This window comes from Ranitomeya imitator, chromosome 1 (assembly GCF_032444005.1).
Source record: "Ranitomeya imitator isolate aRanImi1 chromosome 1, aRanImi1.pri, whole genome shotgun sequence".
Taxonomy (NCBI): domain Eukaryota; kingdom Metazoa; phylum Chordata; class Amphibia; order Anura; family Dendrobatidae; genus Ranitomeya; species Ranitomeya imitator.
In genome coordinates, this window is record NC_091282.1 from 883868815 (window position 1) to 883895443 (window position 26629).

The following is a 26629-nucleotide window of genomic DNA, read 5'->3' on the forward strand; positions in this document are numbered from 1 at the left end:
AGTATATATCTGTGTGTCATCTCCTCCTGTATATAGTATATACCTGTATGTCATCTTCTATATATAGCATATACCTGTATGTCATCTCCTCCTGTATATAGTATATACCTGTAGGTAATCTGCTCTTGTATATAGTATATACCTGTGTGTCATCTCCTCCTGTATATAGTATATACCTGTATGTCATCTCCTCCTGTATATAGTATGTACCTGTATGTCATCTCCTCCTTTATATAGTATATACCTGTGTGTCATCTCTCCTGTATAGAGTATATATCTGTGTGTCATCTCCCCTGTATATAGTATATACCTGTGTGATCTCTTGTATTAGACCTCGTTAACACGTTATTTGCTCAGTATTTTTACCTCAGTATTTGTAAGATAAATTGGCAGCCTGATAAATCCCCAGCCAACAGGAAGCCCTCCCCCTGGCAGTATATATTAGCTCACACATACACATAATAGACAGGTCATGTGACTGACAGCTGCCGTATTTCCTATATGGTACATTTGTTGCTCTTGTAGTTTGTCTGCTTATTAATCAGATTTTTATTTTTGAAGGCTAATACCAGACTTGTGTGTGTTTTAGGGCGAGTTTCGTCTGTCAAGTTGTGTGTGTTGAGTTGTGTGTGGCGACATGCATGTAGCGACTTTTGTGAGATGAGTTTTGTGTGGCAACATGCGTGTAGCAACTTTTTGTGTGTCGAGTTGCATGTGACAGGTTAGTGTAGCAAGTTGTGTGCAGCAAGTTTTGCGCATGGCGAGTTTTGCACGTGGTGAGTTTTATGTGTGGTGCCTTTTGAGTATGTGCAAGTTTTGTGTGAGGCAACTTTTGCATGTGTTGCAAATTTTGTGCATGTGGCAATTTTTCCGCGTGTGCAAGTTTTGCGTGTGGCGAGTTTTCCATGAGGTGAGTTTTGCACTTGTGGCGAGTTTTGCGTGAGCCTAGTTTTTGCATGTGGCGAGTTTTGCGCGTGGTGAGTTTTGAGTGGCGACTTTTGTGTTTCAACTTTTATGTGGCGAGGTTGGTGTATGTGTGGTGAAATGTGTGCTGAGGGTGGTATATGTGTTCAAGCACGTGGTAGTGTGTGGCGCATTTTGTGTGTGTGTTCATATCCCCATGTGTGGTGAGTATCTCATGTCGGGGCCCCACCTTAGCAACTGATCGGTATATACTCTTTGGCGCCATCGCTCTCATTCTTTAAGTCCCCCTTGTTCACATCTGGCAGCTGTCAATTTGCCTCCAACACTTTTCCTTTCACTTTTCCCCATTATGTAGATAGGGGAAAAATAGTTTGGTGAATTGGAAAGCGCGGGGTTAAAATTTCACCTAACAACGTAGCCTATGACGCTCTCAGGGTCCAGATGTGTGACTGTGCAAAATTTTGTGGCTGTAGCTTCGACGCCTCCAACACTTTTCCTTTCACCTTTTTCCCCATTATGTAGATAGGGGCAAAATTGTTTGGTGAATTGGAAAGCGCTGGGTTAAAATTTCACCTCACAACATAGCCTATGACGCTCTCAGGGTCCAGACGTGTGACTGTGCAAAATTTTGTTTCTGTAGCTGTGACGCCTCCAACACTTTTCCTTTCACTTTTTTCCCCATTATGTAGATAGGGGCAAAATTGTTTGGTGAATTGGAATGCGCGGGGTTAAAATTTCGCCTCACAACGTAGCCTATGACGCTCTCGGGGTCCAGACGTGTGACTGTGCAAAATTTTGTGGCTGTAGCTGCGACTCCTCCAACACTTTTCCTTTCACTTTTTCCCCATTATGTAGATAGGGGCAAAATTGTTTGGTGAATTGGAATGCGCGGGGTTAAAATTTCACCTCACAACGTAGCCTATGACGCTCTCAGGGTCCAGACGTGTGACTGTGCAAAATTTTGTTTCTGTAGCTGTGACGCCTCCAACACTTTTCCTTTCACTTTTTCCCCATTATGTAGATAGGGGCAAAATTGTTTGGTGAATTGGAATGCGCGGGGTTAAAATTTCACCTCACAACGTAGCCTATGACGCTCTCAGGGTCCAGACGTGTGACTGTGCAAAATTTTGTTTCTGTAGCTGTGACGCCTCCAACACTTTTCCTTTCACTTTTTTCCCCATTATTTAGATAGGGGCAAAATTGTTTGGTGAATTGGAACGCGCGGGGTTAAAATTTCGCCTCACAACGTAGCCCATCAAGATCCCTGTTACTCATAATTTGACACTGCTTGAGAAACGGGCCTTGTCTGACCTCAAAAACAACAACTAATTTATTATTCGTGAGGCAGACAAGGGGGGTAACATTGTCCTTTGGCCTCACGATCTTTATGTGGAAGAAGCACATAGACAATTGGATAATGTCAGATACTATCAGAGACTGCCATCAGACCCCACGGGTGTTTACTCTACGAAATTGAGAATATTAATTGACAGAGCCCTGGAACTAGGGATTATCAACACAGGTGAACGGGATTTCATTTGGGTAAAACATCCTACTACGTCCACTTTCTACATGCTACCCAAATTGCATAAAAATATTTGCAAGCCACCCGGACGTCCAATCGTCTCTAGTATAGGTAGTTTATGCGAGAAAGCATGTACCTATATTGATTTTTTCTTGCAGCCCCTGGTTCTGGAGCTTCCGTCGCATATCAGGGACACGTCACATTTTATTACATCCTTACAAGGTGTTACCCTGGCCCAAGGTGAGATCATGGTTACATGTGATGTGGAGTCCTTGTACTCAAACATTGCCCATGATCATGGTCTACAAGCTGTCTTATATTTTCTGGACTTACAACATGACTCAGATAGGCTACATGACTCTTTTATCGTGGATTTGCTTAATTTCATTCTCAAGCATAATTTCTTCCTATTTGACAGGAATTTTTACCTTCAAGTCTCCGGCGTGGCAATGGGGGCCCGCTGTGCCCCTGCTTTGGCAAACCTTTTTCTAGGATGGTGGGAATCGACTATCGTCTATAATTCCACATGGTTTAAATCTAAGGTACGTTGTTGGTCCAGATATATTGATGACGTCTTTTTCATTTGGGCAGGCTCCCAGGAGGAGGTCGGGATCTTTATAAATTCACTTAATGAGAATCTGTACAACATCTTTCTGACCTTTTCGTTCTCTCCCACTTCGGTGAGCTTTCTGGATCTCAACGTTATGTGCTGTGATGGTAATTTATCAACTTGCCTATATCGCAAACCTACTGCCACTAATAACATCTTGGAATTCCGCAGCTTCCATCCGTTTCACACGAAAAAGGGGGTCCCTATTGGACAGTTCCTCAGATCCAGGAGGAACTGCACGCTGGATGATGACTTTCAAAAGGAAGCGCACGACCTGACTAGAAGGTTCAAAAAAAGGACCTATCCTAACAGATGTATCTCTCAAGCATACCAGAGAGCTAATTGCTTGTCGCAGGTTTCCTTGTTGGAACCAAAGAAGAAACCGCCAGATAAATCTGTTCGCTTTATCACTGGGTATAATACCCATTGGTCCAAGGTAAGAGACATTTTGCAGAAACACTGGGGCATTCTTACTATGGACTTGGCAACATCGCAAGTTGTCAGTGAACGGCCTTTGATCACTGCGAGGAGGGCGCCCAATCTAAGGGATATTCTTACAAAAAGTCATTATACTAGGCCCACTACAAGATTGAATCGTGGTATTACATTGAAAGGCTCCTTTCCATGTGGAGAGTGCAACATCTGCCAGTATATGCATCCTGTCAGGGATTGTTTCTCTAACCCGACTGACTGTACCAAACATGGGCTTAAATCTTACATCAACTATAAGACTACCAATGTAGTCTACGCTATCATCTGCCCGTGCCCACTTATATATGTGGGGCAAACGTCCCAAGAACTGCGCCGACGCATTCAGAAACATCTTTCCACCATCAATACTGCGTCGGTGGATGCCCGTAGGGAGAAGCTTCTCACCACAGTGGCATCCCATTTTTTATTACATCATGCGGGCAGGCATACAGGCACTAAGATTGTAGGTCTGGAGCATATCAGAAGTTCGGGTAGGGGGGAGTCCCTTACTCGTAAACTCTTACAAGCGGAAGCCCGCTGGATTTTTTTGTTACACTCTACTGCGCCTTCGGGCATCAACGAGGATCTTCTTTTTACGGGCTTTCTAGGTTGAACAACCTGTTTATTATAATTTTTGTATCTCTCCAACCAGGCTGGTTCGACGTCACGGTTCCACTCCTCAACTTTTGTGTCCGGACATTATACAGCAGTTTGGAGGCAAGGACTCAAGCATTATCCAGTTTTTCTTCTGTTTTCTTCTCCTCGTCGCATGGGATTTAACATCAAGTTCCTCAGCAATTCTGTTTGCTTTTTGATTTCTTCTCCTGGGGTTTTACATCAAGCTTTTTAGCTTGGAAGATGGTCCGTTTAAATTTAGATGTCTATAGATCTGCACTTTGTATTTCACATTTATTGGTATGCATTATGGTTTGTACCTTTGTCGGATTTCATATGTCTACGCTTGTCTTATTTAGCCTTTGCTAGCTCAGTGTTAGGGCTAGATGAACAGAAGTATGTGGTAGTAGCGGCCTTAGTACGTATCTATATACTGTAGATGGGATTCCAACTGGATTTTGTCCACTCATCTCCTATATAGGTCTATTAACAATGAGAGTCAGTGCTGCCCTTTCTGGGGTACTATGAAGTTTTGTTGCCACTAGGATCCTGCTGATTCTATCATTGGTCTATCCTCTCTTTGTCTTTGTTCCTCATTCATTTTGGTCTTTTTCTCTAATAAACTTTTGTTTGTTTTTTGCAGTTGGCATGGTGTCCATGTATAGATTATACTTTTATACATTTATTTTTATTTTTTATATTTAATTTGTTTGTTAATACATTATTATTTTTCATTCTTTACGTTTTTTCTTTTTTTTGTATAGTTTATAGTACTTTTTCATCTGTGGCACTTATTGTGCATTATGCTGTCTTACCCTCTCTTTTATGGTTTATTTTGTCACCATATTCTTTTTGTGTTTGTTGTTATTTTATTTATTCTCTCTTGTGTGTGACTCATATCTGTGTGTGTCTGTAGCCTTTATGTCTGGTTTGTTTATGTCCCGGTATAATCTCATTACAAGGGGTCTCTTTTCTGCTGCCCTCAGATACCTGCCCCCTTCCTGTACATCCATGGTATATTACACACAATGCGCTGCGCTGAAACACTCGGGCGCATGCGCATTGTGTAGTTCTGGCAGAGACGTCTGCCGTACATTCCTTTCCGCCCTCATACGCGTCATTTCTGGTTCCGGCCCTCGGCGTGTTGCGCTCTTGTCCTGACCTGATATGAAGGTATTTAAACTGGTTTTGATGATGTGCACATCACCCTTCCCCTGACGAAGCCGTCCTTGTAACGGCGATACGCGTGGGGTCTGTCCCCACTCTGATCCTAGCCTCCCCGCTGTCTGTCCTTCTTACGGCTCGGCTTTTGTTGCTCCATATGGCTGGACCTGGTACCTGTCTATATGCCTTGGGTTCATAAGCATTGCAGCTCCATATGTTAGAGCGCTGGGTATATCCGTATTTGTGTTTTCATCTTTACCCGGCGCTGTCCCAGATAGGTGACCATATTGCTTCAGGTACTGATCAGTGTCGATAGCCTCTGTTTCCACCTTGGTATTAGGTTTGTTCCTTTACATACATTAGTTATTTGGCGGCAGTGTGTGTATATGTAGGAGGCATTGCCATACGTGGCTACCTTGATGTGTTGTATTCTACGTATGGTTACTATATTTTCTTACCATTATATGCATTCTTCATAGGATACATGCCTCTGCTTGGCTATTAATACCTTTATGGATCATTGTGGGGTTCTTTGATCTTTTCATTGTTGATTTTAAATGTTTTTATTTATACATCAATAAAGTTTGCCTTGTTATATTTTTGATTACGTATTGTGGTGTGCAGTGTTTTGGAGTGGCTCTTTCTCTTTTTTGTGGTCATTATATTATGCCACTCCTCTGCACCCCTTTTACTCCATATAATATTCAGTAGTGCGCTGGTATTTTCCTCGTTTCACAACGTAGCCTATGACGCTCTCGGGGTCCAGATGTGTGACTGTGCAAAATTTTGTGGCTGTAGCTGCGACGGTGCAGATGCCAATCCCGGACATACACACACACACACATACACACACACATACACACATTCAGCTTTATATAGTAGATATATATATATATATATACTAGATTGTGGCCCGATTCTAACACATTGGGTATTCTAGAATATGCATGTCCCCGTAGTATATGGACAATGATGAATCCAGAATTCGCGGCAGACTGTGCCCGTCGCTGATTGGTCGAGGCAACCTTTATGACATCATCGTCGCCATGGCAACCATTATGACATCTACGTCGATACTGTGCCCGTCGCTGATTGGTCGAGGCGAATTCGCAGCAGACTGTGCCCGTCGCTGATTGGTCGAGGCAACCTTTATGACATCATCGTTGCCATGCTGTGCCCATCACTGATTGGTCGAGGCCTGGCGGCCTCGACCAATTAGAGATGCGGGATTTCCAGGACAGACAGACAGACAGACAGACAGACAGACGGAAAAACCCTTAGACAATTATATATAGATATATATAGTAGGACAATACTCTACACTTGCTGGGGTTGTCTGCGATTGTCACCATTTGTATATAATAGAGTGGCAAATACTTAAGGCCCCCATACATGATAGGTAAAAGTCAGCTATACCTGACTGATGTCAATGAGGACCTCCCAACAGACACAAGACAGATGTTGAGGTGGAGATAAGTAGCTTTCAGCGGAGCCTGGCATAATTCTTATCCTCTTTCCCTGTTAAAACAGATTTCTCATGGGTATGACCAGATTCGGTCAATAGAGGGGAACTCAGTCTGGATCTCAACTACTAGTCATGATAATCAACAACAAAAGGTACGTGCAGATGATCCAGAACTGCCAGCGCCGCGCCGTCTATTGAACGCATGTGTTCACTGAACTGTGTCCAATACATTGCATGGCTGAAATTTCTCTTGTGGAGACTCATATTTCTGCAAGAGAAATTGACATACTGCGGTGTGGAAAGACGAGGCACATGTCTGTTTCCATGTGTGAGCCGCAGGTTGCTCTGGAAGCATAGAGGTCATGGGATTACTTGAAATACCATCCACTATGCTGTAACATCTGGACACTGCAGGTTGGAAACTGCACAAGTACTGCAGTGTTTACTCATCATGTGCACATGCCCAAAGTGTTTTTTCTCTCTCAAAAACCCAACATATTTATGCATTATTAGATTTCAGCATTTATTTTAATGAGAGTTGTATGATGCTTTTTAATTCTGTGAATGCACTGCAGCATATTTAAAGCTTTGCCGGCAGTTCTCCCAACAAATTCCAGCTGATCACTATGGGTTCGAACTTTGAGACATCCTGAAGATAACTGCTTTAAATAACAAGGTGGTAAATACGCTGCTCAAAAAAATAAAGAGAACACTTAAACATCAGAATTTAACTCCAAGTAAATCAAACTTCTGTGAAATCAAACTGTCCACTTTGGAAGCAACACTGTTTGACAATCAATTTCACATGCTGTTGTGTAAATAGAATAGACAACGGAAAATATTGCCAATTATCAAAACACACTCAATAAAGAAGTGGTTCTGCAGGTGGAGACCACAGACCACATCTCAGTACCGATGCTTTCTGGCTGATGTTTTGGTCACTTTTGAATGTTGGTTGTGCTTTCACACTCGTGGTAGCTAGTGTTGAGCCACCTCCCTAGTGTTCGGGTTCGGTTCGTCGAACAGGTACGTGTTCGACGAAATGTTCGTCGAACGTACGATGAACGCCGTCGAACCCCATTGAAACCAATGGCAGGCAAACACAAACACATACAAACACATGGAAAACACATAGAAAATACCTTAAAAGGTGTCCAAAAGCTGACAAACTGCTCAGAAGACACAACAAACACATGGAAAAGTTATAACTACATATAGTCATGTGAAAAGAAAAGAGGTGGAGGAGTAAAAGGAGGAGGAGACACAGATATAGGCATGTCATGCCCTTCTAAAATCAAGAAAGGCTGGAGTAAAAATGTAAACTCACTCTACCAACACCCAGACGTCTTGACAAAAAAAGTAAAAAAAGAAATATCTTTAGGTAGAATGGCAGTGGGTCCATTCAGAACACTTTCCTTAGAAGACATAGTGGTACCCCTCATTGAGAGTTGTGCCAAAAAATGAACCCAATACATTCAGACTAATCCACCATTTGTCATATCCAAGGGGCAGGTCAGTAAACAATAACATCTACGTGGAACCAAGTACAGTACTATGTACTGTACCTCCTTTGACGAGGCAATCAGGCGGGTCAAGAAGTTAGTAAGGGGCACCCTAATGGCCAAAACAGACATTGAGGGAGCGTTCCGGTTACTACCTGAGCCTCTGAATAGTGTCCTCCCATTGGGCTGCTTCTGAGAAGGAGCATACTACATAGATCGCTGTTTGCCCATGGGGTGCTCCATATCCTGCTCACTGTTTGAGGCATTTAGTTGCTTCCTCGAATGTGTCATCATGGACGTTTTGTAAGGCGGCACATATTATCCATTACCTCGACGACTTCTTATGCCTGGGCCCAAAAGATTCCCCACAGTGTGAAAACACGCGGTAGTCCACCTGTGAGAAGGAGAGAGCTGGAGGGAGAGTGGACACCCCAGAGCCGAGGGGTTAGATTGAGAAAGAAAGAAGGCGGTGTAGCTTGCTTCATGGATGGGGTACTCTGCTGAGTAGCAGAAATTGCTACTAGGCCCAAAAGGATTTCCTGGGCCAAATGCTGTTAAAAAATAATACTTAGGTAAACAGGCGGTGTAGCTTGCTTTATGGGTGGGGTACGCTGCTGAGTTGCACCAAACTCTACTAGGCCCAAAAGGATTTCCTGGGCTAGATGCCGTTTAAAAAATAGTACTTAGGTAAACAGGCGGTGGGTGGCGGGGCTACTCTGCTGACTAGCAGACACTGAAGCTTTGGAGCAGACCTCTGAATCCCAGGCCATAGTATGAGGAAACAACTCTGCAGACGACCCCACCCACCTGGAATTGACGATGGCAACGTCATGTAAAACTCAGCAAGGGGACTAAATAAAAGAGTCTCCATTTTTTCCAAAAATTCAGCCACAGACACCACTTAAGTGGCATCAATTTCGCCAGAGTTTTTTAAAATGGTTGGTGAGGTGATTTTCAAAAATCATCAGGCTTTTAGTCTCCCCAAGATGACAGAGGGGTAGAAAAGTCCTTGCGGATCCAGGATTTGCTCATCTTGATGAACTTTAGTATGTCTACATTGTCACTGGACAGACGCGTGCGCTTATCTGTCAGCACACCACCAGCAGCGCTGAACATGCATTTAGAGAGAACGCTGGCTGCGAGGCATGACAAGATCTCCAAGGCGTGAGTGGCAAGCTCAGCACATTTTTCAAGATTGGAAGCCCAAAATGAGCAAGGGTCCAGTTCCACAGTCATGGCATCGATGTTAAATTGGAGATACTCTTGTACCATCCTCTCTAGGCGTTGGCTGTGCGTCAGATTTCTTGTCTCCTGTGGCCTTGCAAAGGATGGTCTAAAAAAATCTTGAAACGATTGGAAAAAATTGCTGTTACCACCAGATACGATGTTACTGTTATGGTTTGAGTGATGACTTGATAGTCCCATGGTTGGCAAGTTAGGACTCAGAGATTGACCACGTGCAACACTGGTGTTTTGTGGAAAAGCAGATGTTAGATTCTGTAACAGTCTCTGCTGTTACTCCTGCATGCATGAATCCGTTTCTATGGCAGGAATTATTTCACCAAATTTTCTTTTGTAGCGGGGATCTAAGAATGTAGCAACCCAGTAGTCGGCACTACTTCGGATTCTGACAATCCGAGGGTCATGTTGCAGGTAGTGCAGCAAGAAGGCACTCATGTGACTTGCGCATCCAGGAGGACCAAGTCTGTTGTCTTGGTGGTGGCGAGGTGAGAATCATGCTTCCTTCGTCAGCCATCTCCTCCCAACCTCGCACAACAGAAATTTGATCACGGTCTCCCTCATCTGATGAGTCTTCCATGCCCAGCGCCAGTTTGTCCTCCACTTCTTCCTCACCTCCTGCACCTTCCTCAACAGTTTGGCTGCTACCATGCGCCCTCGGTAATCCCTCTCAACCAGCCTCCAATGCCAGCCACCTTGGTGCTGCCAACCTTCTTGACCTTGGAGATATGATCCCTTCCGCATACGACTTCTCCTGTTCCTCCTCCTCCTCCTCTTGTTCCACCACCTTACTCCGAACACTGTGTAAGGTGTGCTCCAGCATGTAAATCACCAGAATGGTCATGCTGATAATGGCATCGTCAGCACTAAACATCTTCGTTGCTATTTCAAAACTGTGCAGAAGGGTGCATAGAACCCTGATCTGAGACCACTCCTGCAGCGTGATTTGCCCCACCTCTTGATCTGGTTGGTCCAGGCTATACATCATAACGTATTGCACCAGGGCTCGTCGGTGCTGCCACAGTCGCTGCAACATGTGCAGAGTTGACTTCCACCGTGTGGGCACATCGCATTTCAGCCGGTGAACTGGCAGGCCCAACGACTTCTGTAGAGATGGAAGTCGTCGAGCTGCGGGATGCTAACACGGAAGTGAGCACACAGCAACCATGCCCTCTGCAGAAGCCCATCTAGTCCGGGATAAAGGGATAAAAATTGCTGAACAACCAGTTTCAAAACGTGAGCCATACAAAGCACATGTGTGACATTGCCCCGGCGAAGGGCCGCACCCAGGTTTGCAGCATTGTCGCACACAGCCTTCCTGGCTGCAGGTTGAGTGAAGACAACCATTGATAGAACTCGGTCTCCAGAGCTGACCACAACTCCTCAGCTGTGTGACTCACATTTCCCAGACATTTGAATGTAAACACTGTTGTGAATTCTGTGGCTGAGTTCACTTCTGTGGTCACAAGTGGTATTGCAGTCTCTGGGCTTCCTCCCTCAGGTGTTTTGGTGAGCTCGTTGGCTGCCTTGCTATTTAGCTCCACCTGAGTCTGTCTTCCTTGCTCCTTGTCAATGTTCCAGTGTTGGATCTGAGCTACTGCATCTTTCCTTGGGCCTGCTGCTCTGCTAGATAAGTGCTTCTAGTTTGTTTTCTGTTTTTTCTGTCCAGCTTGCTATTGTCTTTTGCTGGAAGCTCTGAGAAGCAGAGGGGTGCACCGCCGTGCTGTTAGTTCGGCACGGTGGGTCTTTTTGCCCCTTTGCGTGGTTTTCGTTTTAGGGTTTTTGTAGACTGCATAGTTCTCTTTGCTATCCTCGCTCTGTCTAGAATATCGGGCCTCACTTTGCTGAATCTATTTCATTCCTACGTTTGTCTTTTCATCTTGCTAACAGTCATTATATGTGGGGGCTGCCTATTCCTTTGGGGTATTTCTCTGAGGTGAGTCAGGCTTGTATTTCTATCTTCAGGCTAGTCAGCTCCTCAGGCAGTGCCGAGTTGCATAGGTAGTTGATAGGCGCAATCCACTGCTGCTTCCAGTTGTGTGAGGATAGATCAGGTACTGCAGTCTACAGAGATTCCACGTCTCAGAGCTCGTCCTATTGTTTTGGGTTATTGCCAGATCTCTGTATGTGCGCTGATTACTGCACGCTGTGTTGCCTGATTGCCAGCCATAACAGTACAAGGAGCCTTTCAATGATTTCCAATAGAGGGAAAAAAGAAATCCTGACATCATTTTTTTTTCTTAGCTCTGTCTTCAGTCTTTTTTTTCCCCTAGACATTAGAGTGCTTCAGGACACAGCTGTGGACATGGATATTCAGGCTCTGTGCTCCTCAATGGATAATCTCGTTGTAAATGTACAAAAGATTCAAGATACTATTGATCAGAAATCGATGCTAGAACCAAGAATTCCGATTCCTGATTTGTTTTTTGGTGACAGAACTAAGTTCCTGAGCTTCAGAAATAATTGTAAGCTATTTTTGGCCTTGAAACCTCATTCTTCTGGTAATCCTATTCAACAGGTTTTGATTATTATTTCTTTTTTGCGCGGCGACCCACAGGACTGGGCGTTTTCTCTTGCACCAGGAGATTCTGCATTGAGTAATGTTGATGCATTTTTCCAGGCGCTGGGATTGCTTTACGATGAGCCTAATTCAGTGGATCAAGCTGAGAAAAATCTGCTGGCTTTATGCCAGGGTCAGGATGATGTAGAAGTATATTGTCAGAAATTTAGAAAATGGTCAGTACTCACTCTGTGGAATGAATCTGCACTAGCGGCTTTGTTCAGAAAGGGTCTCTCTGAAGCTCTTAAGGATGTAATGGTGGGATTTCCTATGCCTGCTGGTTTGAATGAGTCTATGTCCTTGGCCATTCAGATCGGTCGTCGCTTGCGCGAGCGTAAATCTGTGCACCATCTGGCGGTATTGTCTGAGAGTAAGCCTGAGCCTATGCAGTGCGACAGGACTATGACTAAAGTAGAACGGCACGAACACAGACGTCTGAACAGACTGTGTTTCTATTGTGGTGATTCTACTCATGCTATTTCTAATTGTCCTAAACGCACTAGGCAGTTCGATAGCTCTGCCGTTATTGGTACTGTACAGTCCAAATTCCTTTTGTCCATTACCTTAATGTGCTCTTTGTCATCATATTCTGTCATGGCGTTTGTGGATTCAGGCGCTGCCCTGAATCTGATGGATTTGGATTATGCTAAACGTTGTGGATTTTTCTTGAAGCCTTTGCGGTGTCCTATTCCGTTGAGAGGAATTGATGCTACACCTCTGGCCAAGAATAAGCCTCAGTACTGGGCCCAGCTGACCATGTGCATGGCTCCTGCACATCAGGAAGTTATTCGCTTTTTGGTACTGCATAATTTGCATGATGTGGTCGTGTTGGGGTTGCCATGGCTACAAACCCATAATCCAGTATTGGATTGGAACTCTATGTCGGTAACCAGCTGGGGTTGTCAGGGAGTACATGGTGATGTTCCATTTTTGTCTATTTCGTCATCCATTCCTTCTGACATCCCAGAGTTCTTGTCGGACTTTCAGGATGTATTTGAAGAGTCCAAGTCTGATGCCCTTCATCCGCATAGGAATTGTGATTGTGCTATCGATTTGATTCCTGGTAGTAAATTCCCTAAGGGTCGTTTATTTAATTTGTCCGTACCTGAACACACCGCTATGCGCAGTTATGTGAAGGAGTCCCTGGAGAAGGGACATATTCGCCCATTGTCGTCACCATTGGGAGCAGGGTTCTTTTTTGTAGCCAAGAAGGATGGTTCGCTAAGACCGTGTATTGATTACCGCCTTCTTAATAAGATCACTGTTAAGTTTCAGTATCCCTTGCCATTGATTTCTGACTTGTTTGCTCGGATTAAGGGGGCTAGTTGGTTTACTAAGATTGATCTTCGTGGTGCGTATAATCTGGTGAGAATCAGGCAGGGAGATGAATGGAAAACGGCATTTAATACGCCCGAGGGTCATTTTGAGTATCTGGTGATGCCGTTCGGACTTGCCAATGCTCCATCTGTTTTTCAGTCTTTTATGCATGACATTTTCCGTGAGTATCTGGATAAATTCTTGATTGTTTACTTGGATGACATTTTGATCTTCTCAGATGATTGGGAGTCTCATGTGAAGCAAGTCAGAATGGTTTTCCAGGTACTGCGTGCTAATTCCTTGTTCGTGAAGGGATCAAAGTGTTTCTTCGGTGTGCAGAAAGTTTCATTTTTGGGGTTCATCTTTTCCCCTTCTACTATTGAGATGGATCCGGTTAAGGTTCAGGCCATCCAGGATTGGACTCAGCCGACATCTCTAAAAAGTTTGCAGAAATTCCTGGGCTTTGCTAATTTTTATCGTCGCTTCATCTGTAATTTTTCTAGCATTGCCAGACCATTGACCGATTTGACCAAGAAGGGTGCTGATTTGGTTAATTGGTCTTCTGCTGCCGTGGAAGCTTTTCAGGAGTTGAAGCGTCGTTTTTGCTGTGCCCCTGTGTTGTGTCAACCTGATGTTTCTCTTCCGTTCCAGGTCGAGGTTGATGCTTCTGAGATTGGTGCAGGGGCGGTTTTGTCACAGAGAGGTTCTGGTTGCTCAGTGTTCAAACCATGTGCTTTCTTTTCCAGGAAATTTTCTGCTGCTGAGCGTAATTATGATGTGGGCAACCGAGAGATGCTGGCCATGAAGTGGGCATTCGAAGAGTGGCGTCATTGGCTTGAGGGTGCTAAGCATCGCGTGGTGGTTTTGACTGATCATAAGAACCTTACTTATCTTGAGTCTGCCAAGCGCTTGAATCCTAGACAGGCCCGTTGGTCGTTATTTTTTGCTCGTTTTGATTTTGTGATTTCATACCTTCCGGGCTCTAAAAATGTGAAGGCGGATGCTCTGTCTAGGAGTTTTGTTCCCGACTCTCCGGGGTTATCTGAGCCGGCGAGTATCCTCAAGGAAGGAGTCATTGTGTCTGCCATCTCCCCTGATTTGCGGAGAGTGTTGCAGAAATTTCAGGCTAATAAACCTGATCGTTGTCCGGCCGAGAAACTGTTCGTCCCTGATAGGTGGACTAGTAAAGTTATCTCTGAACTTCATTGTTCGGTGCTGGCCGGTCATCCAGGAATCTTTGGTACCAGGGAGTTGGTTGCTAGATCCTTCTGGTGGCCATCTCTGTCACGGGATGTGCGTGCTTTTGTGCAGTCCTGTGGAATTTGTGCTAGGGCTAAGCCCTGCTGTTCACGTGCCAGTGGGTTGCTTTTGCCCTTGCCGGTCCCGAAGAGGCCTTGGACACATATTTCGATGGATTTCATTTCTGACCTTCCCGTTTCTCAAAAGATGTCTGTCATTTGGGTGGTCTGTGATCGCTTTTCTAAAATGGTCCATCTGGTGCCCTTGGTTAAATTGCCTTCCTCCTCTGATTTGGTGCCTTTGTTCTTCCAGCATGTGGTTCGTTTACATGGCATTCCTGAGAATATTGTTTCTGACAGAGGTTCCCAGTTTGTCTCGAGGTTCTGGCGAGCCTTTTGTGGTAGGATGGGCATTGACCTATCTTTTTCCTCGGCCTTCCATCCTCAGACTAATGGCCAGACCGAACGAACCAATCAGACCTTGGAAACATATCTGAGATGTTTTGTTTCCGCTGACCAGGATGATTGGGTGTCATTTTTGCCGTTGGCTGAGTTCGCCCTTAATAATCGGGCCAGCTCGGCTACCTTGGTCTCTCCATTTTTCTGCAATTCTGGGTTCCATCCTCGTTTCTCTTCAGGACAGGTTGAGTCTTCGGACTGTCCTGGTGTGGATTATGTGGTGGACAGGTTGCAGCAGATCTGGACTCAGGTAGTGGACAATTTGACCTTGTCCCAGGAGAAGGCTCAGCTTTTCGCTAATCGCAGACGCCGTGTGGGACCCCGACTTCGTGTTGGGGATCTGGTTTGGTTATCTTCTCGTCATATACCTATGAAGGTTTCCTCTCCTAAATTTAAACCTCGTTTTATTGGTCCGTATAGGATTTCTGAGATTCTCAATCCGGTGTCTTTTCGTCTGACCCTCCCAGACTCCTTTTCCATACATAATGTATTCCATAGGTCGTTGTTGAGGAGATACGTGGCACCTATGGTTCCATCTGTGGAGCCTCCTGCCCCTGTTTTGGTGGAGGGGGAATTGGAGTATATTGTGGAGAAGATTTTGGATTCTCGTGTCTCTAGACGGAAACTCCAGTATCTGGTCAAATGGAAGGGTTATGCTCAGGAAGATAATTCCTGGGTTTTTGCCTCTGATGTCCATGCCCCAGATCTTGTTCGTGCCTTTCATGTGGCTCATCCTGGTCGGCCTGGGGGTTCTGGTGAGGGTTCGGTGACCCCTCCTCAAGGGGGGGGTACTGTTGTGAATTCTGTGGCTGAGTTCACTTCTGTGGTCACAAGTGGTATTGCAGTCTCTGGGCTTCCTCCCTCAGGTGTTTTGGTGAGCTCGTTGGCTGCCTTGCTATTTAGCTCCACCTGAGTCTGTCTTCCTTGCTCCTTGTCAATGTTCCAGTGTTGGATCTGAGCTACTGCATCTTTCCTTGGGCCTGCTGCTCTGCTAGATAAGTGCTTCTAGTTTGTTTTCTGTTTTTTCTGTCCAGCTTGCTATTGTCTTTTGCTGGAAGCTCTGAGAAGCAGAGGGGTGCACCGCCGTGCTGTTAGTTCGGCACGGTGGGTCTTTTTGCCCCTTTGCGTGGTTTTCGTTTTAGGGTTTTTGTAGACTGCATAGTTCTCTTTGCTATCCTCGCTCTGTCTAGAATATCGGGCCTCACTTTGCTGAATCTATTTCATTCCTACGTTTGTCTTTTCATCTTGCTAACAGTCATTATATGTGGGGGCTGCCTATTCCTTTGGGGTATTTCTCTGAGGTGAGTCAGGCTTGTATTTCTATCTTCAGGCTAGTCAGCTCCTCAGGCAGTGCCGAGTTGCATAGGTAGTTGATAGGCGCAATCCACTGCTGCTTCCAGTTGTGTGAGGATAGATCAGGTACTGCAGTCTACAGAGATTCCACGTCTCAGAGCTCGTCCTATTGTTTTGGGTTATTGCCAGATCTCTGTATGTGCGCTGATTACTGCACGCTGTGTTGCCTGATTGCCAGCCATAACAAAACACTGCCTGATGCCGTTGAGCCCTGGTGACGGCATTGTGACGAGGTGTGCAGGATTCCTTCTGCGCAGTTACAAGGTGGGTGGCATTACTAGACAGGCTTTGGGTGCAGGTGGAGGACCGAAAGGAGGTTGAGGAGGCAGAAGTAGTGGAGGAACTTCTAGATACAGAGGATCGATGAGCAACTCGTGGTGATGGCAAGACTTGGACAGCAGCCCCTTCTCCTAATGTCGCCGTAGTTACCCAGAGCCCTGTCACCGACATGTAACGCCCCTGTCCATGTCTACTCGTCCAAGTGTCTGTGGTGAAATGCACCCTGTCACACACAGAGTTTCTCAAGGAAGCAGTTATGTTGTGTGCGACATGCTGGTGTAGCGCAGGCACAGCTTTCTTTGAGAAGTAGTGGCGACTGGGCATCTGGTACTGGGGCACTGCGACGGACATAAGGTCTCGAAAATCCTCTGTGTCTACCAGGCGGAAAGGAGGCATTTCTGTAGCCAACAGCTTGCAGATGGAGAAATTCAACCTCTTAGCTTTGTCATGGCTAGGAGGAAATGGTCTTTTACTTGTCCACATCTGAGGGACTGAGGGCTGGCTGCCGTGCTTAGACGGAGTTGAGTAGGGTGTCCCCTGCAAACTTCTGGTCTGTGAGGAAGGTGCAGGCGGAGATGTTATGTTGCCTTGATCAAAATGTGGTGTCGATGTCAGAGAGCACTCAACACCAGCAGGTGTTTCCACTTGCAAATGTCCTGACGACCTGCCAATCACACTGGCTGTTGCGGGTGAAGAGGTGGAAGGTCTGCATCCAAAACCATGTGCGACTGCTGTCCCCACAGTCACAGAGGATGAAGAGGACGCGGATGCACTTGATGGGGCAGACAGTGGTTGACCTGGCCCACTAGGCCGCATGGTATCACAGTGAGCTTCCCACTGCAACTTATGCCTCATATCCATGTGACGGTTCATGCATGAAGTACTCAAGCTTGCGATTTTTTGGCTTCTACTGAGATTTTGTTGACAAATCTTACAGACAACATGAGTTGGGTCATCATTTGCAATGTCAAAAAATGCCCAAGCTATGCAAGGCTTAGAGCCCGTGTGACCTGAAGAGCCACCATGAATTCTGGTCTGAGGCACAGTTGGGGTTGAGGATGCAGTTGTTGACGTGCTTCCAGTACTCCGTCTCTGTCCAGGAAGGCGCACCATTACCTCGTCGTCAGACTCGTCTCTAGCATCCTCCTCCACCTCCTCTGCTGACCTCATGGACTGGCGGACTGGGGATTGACAGTAAGTGGGGTCTACAACCTCGTCATCCTCATCCTGTGTGTTCTCACACCCGTCATCCTCAGAGCCAACCTCTCCCTGCCCCGACCGAAAAGTCAAGTTTTTGTTCCAATCAGGTATCTCAGTCTCATCATCATCTTCCTCATTGTCTCCACCAACAGGAGTGACAGTTTGGGAACAAGGGTCTACATTATGGTCAGAACCTTCTTCATCTGGGCCTGGATCCGACTCACAAAGATTCTGGGCATCAGTGCAGATCATTTCCACGTCTGGTTTCACAGAAGTTCTGGAGCAGACCTCTGATTCCCAGGCTATAGTATGCGTAAACAGCTCTACAGACTCAACCATGTGTGTTACCCCATTCTCAGACAAGCAGCTGGAGACTTGGGAGTTGTTAGGAAGCAAGTGCGATTGGGGTGACAACTCTGAGGACTGGAGTAGTTGTGATGTTGAAGTTGACATGGAGGAGAGCCCACTTGAACGAGCACTTGATATCCGTTCAAGCACCTGCTCTTTTTGTGCCTCATCTGGAATTTTTAGCGATGCTTATAGCGATGGTCGTAAGAAAGGGGTCATATCAGATTGTCCACGAAAAGAAGTAGACATCTTACTTTGGTTGGAAGATGGTCTTTCTTCTGCAGATGTTACTGTTGCTTTACCACCTACCCCACGGACTCAACCTTTTTTCCCTTTCCAACACTCCTATTCCCCTTTCCACCAGCAGCAGGCCTTTTGCCACTCATTTTAGTGCTTAACTAATTGGCAACTCTATCTGTAGTTGTTGCCACAACAACCGATGGATGAAAACCGAGCAGAACTGAGTGGCCAAACTGTGGTATAGGCCTAAAACTAATAACTGGATTAGAAGCAGTGAAAATTGAGATACACAGGCGGGATTGTTTGCTTCACAGGCGGGCTACTTTGCTGACGTGCAGACTCTGATCCTAGTCCCAAAACTAATAACTGGATTAGATGCAGTGAAAACAGAGATACACAGGCGGTATAGATTGTTTCACAGGCGGGCTACTCTGCTGACATGCAGACACTGCTCCTAGGCCCTAAACTATTAACTGGATTAGATGCAGTGAAAATAGAGATACACAGGCAGTGTAGCTAGCTTCACAGGTGGGCTACTCAGATGACTATCAGACAATGCTACTTGCCCAAAAGGATTGGCTGAGCTAAATTACACCAAATGCTGTGACAAACACTTGCACAGTACTGGCACAGACCTGTCTGGCAAACATTGCTATGAACTGCTGTAACCTACCCTGAAAAGGGCTGATATTACAACTAGTCCCGACTCCTCCCGACTCCCTAAACCTACCTCTCTGACAATTCGCTCCAAAAAAACACTCTTAGGCTGCCATCACACTAGCAGTGTTTGGTCAGTATTTTACATCAGTATTTGTAAGCCAAAACTAGGAGTGGAATAATTAGAGGGAGAGTATAATAGAAACATATGCACCACTTCTGCATTTATCATCCACTCCTGGTTTTGGCTTACAAATACTGATGTAAAATACTGACCAAATACTGCTAGTGTGACGGCAGCCTTAGTCTGTAAAGCGCCCAGAGCAGCAGCGGTGCCGTCTAACACTAAGCTGCAGCAGTGAGGAAATGGTGGCGACTAGGGTTGAGCGAAACGGATCGGTCATTTTCATAAATCGGCGACTTTTAGGCAAAGTCGGGTTTCATGAAACCCGAACCGATCCTACAGTGGGATCGGCCATGCGGTACACGATCAGAGCGCCAAAGTCGTGTTTCATATGACGCTGTCACCGCAGTTTTTCATCCAATGAAGGAGGACGCAGAGTGTGGGCAGCGTGATGACAAAGGTCTCAGTCCCCACCATCTTTGAGAAGGGCATGGCAGTGATTGGCTTGCTGTCTGTGGCGTCACAGGGGGTATAAAGGGGCGTGCACGCTGACCGTCATCTTACTTCTGCTGATCTGAGCATAGGGAGAGGTGTTGCTGCAGTTAGTCAGAAGCAGGGACAGAGTTAGGGAGGAAATATAAACCCCAAACCGCTTGTGCTGGAGCGATTTTCACTGTCCCAAACCACCTTTTTGTGCAGGGACAGTGGAGGTCGTATTTTAGTGCAGCAGCTGCATAGCTGTGTGCACGGTGCTGTGCAAACCAACTGCTTTTTTTAAAGCAAAATTCCTGTTGCTCCTTTCTGCACAGTTACCTATCTTGTTTATTTGTCCACATTTTTGTGTTAAGCAGTCCTCTTTATTGCTGCCATACTTGTCCTGAGCTCATTGTAGGGAGCTTGTTTTTTTTTTTTTTTAAATAATAATTCCAGCCACTTTCTGGCACGTTCATAGTGTTGTGTTATACCACTGGGCCAGAGTTGTGGTTCTGTGTCTCCCCCCCCCCCAAAAAAAAGGGAGATTAAAATTTGCACACAGTGTATATTCTGCTGTACTGCTAGTGTGTCGTATATATCAGGCAGCCACTTTCTGCCACGTTCATAGTTTACTGGTATACCACTGGGCCAGAGTTGTGGTTTTGTGTCTCCCCCCCCCAAAAAAAAAAGGGAGATTAAAATTCGCACACAGTGTATATTCTGCTGTACTGCTAGTGTGTCGTATATATCAGGCAGCCACTTTCTGCCACGTTCATAGTTTACTGTTATACCACTGCGCCAGAGTTGTGGTTCTGTGTCTCCCCCCCAAAAAAAAGGGAGATTAAAATTTGCACACAGTGTATATTCTGCTGTACTGCTAGTGTGTCGTATATATCAGACAGCCACTTTCTGCCACGTTCATAGTTTACTGTTATACCACTGGGCCAGAGTTGTGCTTCTGTGTCTCCCCCCAAAAAAAAGGGAGATTAAAATTCGCACACAGTGTAAATTCTGCTGTACTGCTAGTGTGTCGTATATATCAGGCAGCCACTTTCTGGCACGTTCATAGTTTACTGTTATACCACTGGGCCAGAGTTGTGCTTCTGTGTCTCCCCCCCTAAAAAAAGGAGATTAAAATTCGCACACGGTGTATATTCTGCTGTACTGCTAGTGTGTCATATATATCAGGCAGCCACTTTCTGCCACGTTCATAGTTTACTGTTATACCACTGGCCAGAGTTGTGCTTCTGTGTCTCCCCCCCCAAAAAAGGGAGATTAAAATTCGCACTGTTATGACCTGGTGGTCAGGACAATTACGGACCTGGTGGTTAAGAGCACACGGAATGGCCTGATAGTTACTGATAATAGGACGAGCTCTGGGACGTGGGAACTCTGCTGACCGCAATCCCTAAACCTATCAAACACACTAGAAATAGCCGTGGATTGCGCCTAACGCTCCCTATGCAACTCGGCACAGCCTAAGAAACTAGCTAGCCCTGAAGATAGAAAAATAAAGCCTACCTTGCCTCAGAGAAATTCCCCAAAGGAAAAGGCAGCCCCCCACATATAATGACTGTGAGTAAAGATGAAAATACAAACACAGAGATGAAATAGATTTAGCAAAGTGAGGCCCGACTTACTGAACAGACCGAGGATAGGAAAGGTTACTTTGTGGTCAGCACAAAAACGTACAAAAAGACCACGCAGAGGGCGCAATAAGACCCTCCGCACCGACTCACGGTGCGGAGGCGCTCCCACTGCGTCCCAGAGCTTCCAGCAAGCAAGACAACAAATTAAATAGCAAGCTGGACAGAAAAATAGCAAACCAAAGAAATACAAGCTGGAACTTAGCTTCTGATGGGAAGACAGGTCACAAGAACGATCCAGGAGTGAACAGACCAATAATGGAACATTGACAGGTGGCATGGATCAAAGATCTAATTGGAGTTAAATAGAGCAGCAGCTAACGAATTAACCTCGTCACCTGTGAAACTCAGAAACACCCACCAGAGGAAGTCCATGGACAGAACCAGCTGAAGTACCATTCATGACCACAGGAGGGAGCCCGACAACAGAATTCACAACAGTACCCCCCCTTGAGGAGGGGTCACCGAACCCTCACCAGAGCCCCCAGGCCGACCAGGATGAGCCAAATGAAAGGCACGAACCAGATCGGCAGCATGAACATCAGAGGCAAAAACCCAGGAATTATCTTCCTGACCATAACCCTTCCACTTGACCAGGTAATGGAGTTTCCGTCTCGAAACACGAGAATCCAAAATCTTCTCCAGCACATACTCCAACTCCCCCTGTTATGTATGCTAATGACAGGTGTTATGAAGGCAATCCAGAAACACAGTGTGCTTAGCGATCAGAGCGCACACAGTGATCTGACAAATACCCAAAAATACAAGAACGAGCTCTGAGACGTGGAAACTCTGTAGACTGCACACCTGATCCTATCCTAAACACAACTAAAAGCGGCTGTGAATTGCGCCTAACAACTACCTAGGCAACTCGGCACAGCCTAAGAAACTAGCTAGCCTGAAGAGAGAAAAATAGGCCTGACTTGCCCCAGAGAAATTCCCCAAAGGAAAAGGCAGCCCCCCACATATAATGACTGTGAGTAAGATGAAAAGACAAAACGTAGGGATGAAATAGATTCAGCAAAGTGAGGCCCGATATTCTAGACAGAGCGAGGATAGCAAAGAGAACTATGCAGTCTACAAAAAACCCTAAAGCAAAACCACGTAAAGGGGGCAAAAAAAACCCACCGTGCCGAACTAACGGCACGGCGGTACACCCTTTGCGTCTCAGAGCTTCCAGCAAAACAAAAGACAAGCTGGACAGAAAAAAAGCAACAAAAAAGCAAAAAGCACTTAGCTATACAGAGCAGCAGGTCACAGGAACAATCAGGAGAAGCTCAGATCCAACACTGAAACATTGACAAGGAGCAAGGATAGCAGCATCAGGCGGAGTTAAGTAATGAAGCAGTTAACGAGCTCACCAGAACACCTGAGGGAGGAAGCTCAGAAGCTGCAGTACCACTTGTGACCACAGGAGTGAATTCAGCCACAGAATTCACAACATCCCCCTCAACTAACACCGGGGCAGGAGGATCAACGGATGGAACCACAGGCGCCACGTATCTCCGCAATAACGACCTATGGAACACATTATGGATAGCAAAAGAAGCAGGAAGGGCCAAACAAAATGACACAGGATTGATAACCTCAGAAATCTTATACGGACAAATGAAACGAGGCTTAAACTTAGGAGAGGAAATCTTCATAGGAACATAACGAGACGACAACCAAACCAAATCCCCAACACGAAGTCGGGGACCCACACAGCGCCGGCGGTTAGCGAAACGTTGAGCCTTCTCCTGGGACAATGTCAAATTGTCCACCACATGAGTCCAAATCTGCTGCAACCTATCCACCACAGTATCTACACCAGGACAGTCTGAAGACTCAACCTGCCCTGAAGAGAAACGAGGATGGAAACCAGAATTGCAGAAAAACGGCGAAACCAAAGTAGCCGAACTGGCCCGATTATTAAGGGCGAACTCAGCCAACGGCAAAAAGGACACCCAATCATCCTGATCAGCAGAAACAAAGCATCTCAGATATGTTTCCAAAGTTTGATTAGTTCGTTCGGTTTGGCCATTTGTCTGAGGATGGAAAGCCGAGGAAAAAGACAAATCAATACCCATCCTAGAACAAAAGGATCGCCAAAACCTTGAAACAAACTGGGAACCTCTGTCAGAAACGATGTTCTCCGTGGATACCATGTAAACGAACCACATGCTGGAAAAATAATGGCACCAAATCAGAGGAGGAAGGCAATTTAGACAAAGGTACCAAATGGACCATCTTAGAAAAGCGATCACAAACCACCCAAATGACCGACATCTTTTGAGAGACGGGGAGATCCGAAATAAAATCCATAGAAATATGCATCCAGGGCCTCTTCGGGACCGGCAAGGGCAAAAGCAACCCACTGGCACGAGAACAGCAGGGCTTAGCCCGAGCACAAGTCCCACAGGACTGCACAAAAGAACGCACATCCCGCGACAAAGACGGCCACCAGAAGGATCTAGCCACCAAATCTCTGGTACCAAAGATTCCAAGATGCCCAGCCAACACTGAACAATGAATCTCAGAGATAACTCTACTAGTCCATCTATCAGGGACAAACAGTTTCTCCGCTGGGCAACGGTCAGGTCTATCAGCCTGAAATTTTTGCAGCACCCGCCGCAAATCAGGGGAGATGGCAGACAAAATTACCCCCTCTTTGAGAATACTCGCCGGCTCAGGAACACCCGGAGAGTCAGGCACAAAACTCCTTGACAGGGCATCAGCCTTCACATTCTTAGAGCCCGGAAGGTACGAAACCACAAAATCAAAACGGGAGAAAAATAATGACCATCGAGCCTGTCTCGGATTCAACCGTTTGGCAGACTCAAGATAAGTCAAATTCTTGTAATCTGTCAAGACCACCACGCGATGCTTGGCTCCTTCCAGCCAATGACGCCACTCCTCGAATGCCCACTTCATGGCCAACAATTCACGATTACCAACATCATAGTTACGCTCAGCAGGCGAAAACTTTCTAGAAAAGAAAGCACATGGCTTCATCACCGAGCCCTCAGAACTTCTTTGCGACAAAACAGCCCCTGCTCCAATCTCAGAAGCATCAACCTCAACCTGAAACAGAAGCGAAACATCTGGCTGGCACAACACAGGGGCAGAAGAAAAACAACGCTTCAACTCCTGAAAAGCCTCTACAGCCGCAGAAAACCAATTGACCACATCAGCACCCTTCTTGGTCAAATCAGTCAACGGTTTAGCAACAGTAGAAAAATTAGCGATGAAGCGCCGATAAAAATTAGCAAAGCCCAGGAACTTTTGCAGGCTCTTCACAGATGTCGGCTGAGTCCAATCGTAAATGGCCTGGACTTTAACAGTGTCCATCTCGATAGTAGAAGGGGAAAAAATGAACCCTAAAAATGAAACCTTCTGAACTCCAAAGAGACACTTTGACCCCTTCACAAACAAGGAATTCGCACGAAGGACCTGGAACACCATTCTGACCTGCTTCACATGAGACTCCCAATCATCCGAAAAGACCAAAATATCATCCAAATACACAATCAGGAATTTATCCAGGTACTCTCGGAAGATGTCATGCATAAAGGACTGAAATACTGATTGAGCATTGGAAAGCCCGAATGGCTTAACCAGGTACTCAAAATGGTCCTCGGGCGTATTAAATGCTGTTTTCCATTCATCGCCTTGTTTAATACGCACAAGATTATACGCCCCTCGAAGATCTATCTTGGTGAACCAACTAGCCCCTTTAATACGAGCAAACAAATCAGACAGCAACGGCAAAGGATACTGATATTTGACTGTAATTTTATTAAGAAGGCGGTAATCAATGCAAGGTCTCAAAGAACCATCCTTCTTGGCCACAAAAAAAGAACCCTGCTCCTAACGGTGATGACGACGGGCGAATATGGCCTTTCTCCAAGGATTCCTTTATATAACTCCGCATAGCGGCATGTTCTGGCACAGATAAATTGAACAATCGGCCCTTAGGAAACTTACTACCAGGAATCAAATTAATTGCACAATCGCAATCCCTATGAGGAGGTAGGGCACTGGCTTTGGGTTCATCAAATACATCCCGATAATCCGACAAAAACTCTGGAACTTCAGAAGGAGTGGAAGACGAAATAGACAAAAATGGAACATCACCATGTACCCCCTGGCAACCCCAGCTGGACACAGACATAGATTTCCAGTCCAATACTGGATTATGAACCTGTAGCCATGGCAACCCCAAAACGACCACATCATGCAGATTATGCAACACCAGAAAGCGGATATCCTCCTGATGTGCAGGAGCCATGCACATGGTCAATTGGGTCCAATACTGAGGCTTATTCTTGGCCAAAGGCGTAGCATCAATTCCTCTCAATGGAATAGGATACTGCAAGGGCTCCAAGAAAAAACCACAGCGCCTAGCATACTCCAAGTCCATCAAATTCAGGGCAGCGCCTGAATCCACAAATGCCATAACAGAATAGGATGACAAAGAGCAAATCAGAGTAACAGACAACAGAAATTTAGACTGTACCGTACCAATGGTGGCAGACCTAGCGAACCGCTTAGTGCGCTTAGGACAATCGGAGATATCATGAGTGGAATCACCACAGTAAAAACATAGCCCATTCCGACATCTGTGTTCTTGCCGTTCAGCTCTGGTCAAAGTCCTATCACATTGCATAGGCTCAGGCCCATGCTCAGATAGTACCGCCAAATGGTGCACAGCATTACGCTCACGCAAGTGTCGATCGATCTGAATGGCCAAGGACATAGACTCATTCAGACCAGCAGGCATGGGAAATCCCACCATGACATCCTTAAGTGCTTCAGAGAGACCCTTTCTGAAGATTGCTGCCAGGGCACATTCATTCCACTGAGTGAGCACAGACCACTTTCTAAACTTCTGACAATATATCTCCGCTTCATCCTGACCCTGACACAGAGCCAGCAAGATTTTCTCTGCCTGATCCACTGAATTAGGTTCATCATACAGCAATCCAAGCGCCAGGAAAAACGCATCAACATCACGCAATGCCGGATCTCCTGGCGCAAGGGAAAATGCCCAGTCTTGAGGGTCACCACGTAACAAAGAAATAATGATCTTTACTTGTTGAACAGGGTCACCCGAGGAGCGAGGTTTCAAGGCAAGAAACAATTTACAATTATTTTTGAAATTCAAGAACTTAGATCTACCACCAAAAAACAAATCAGGAATTGGAATCCTAGGCTCTGACATCGGATTCTGAACCACA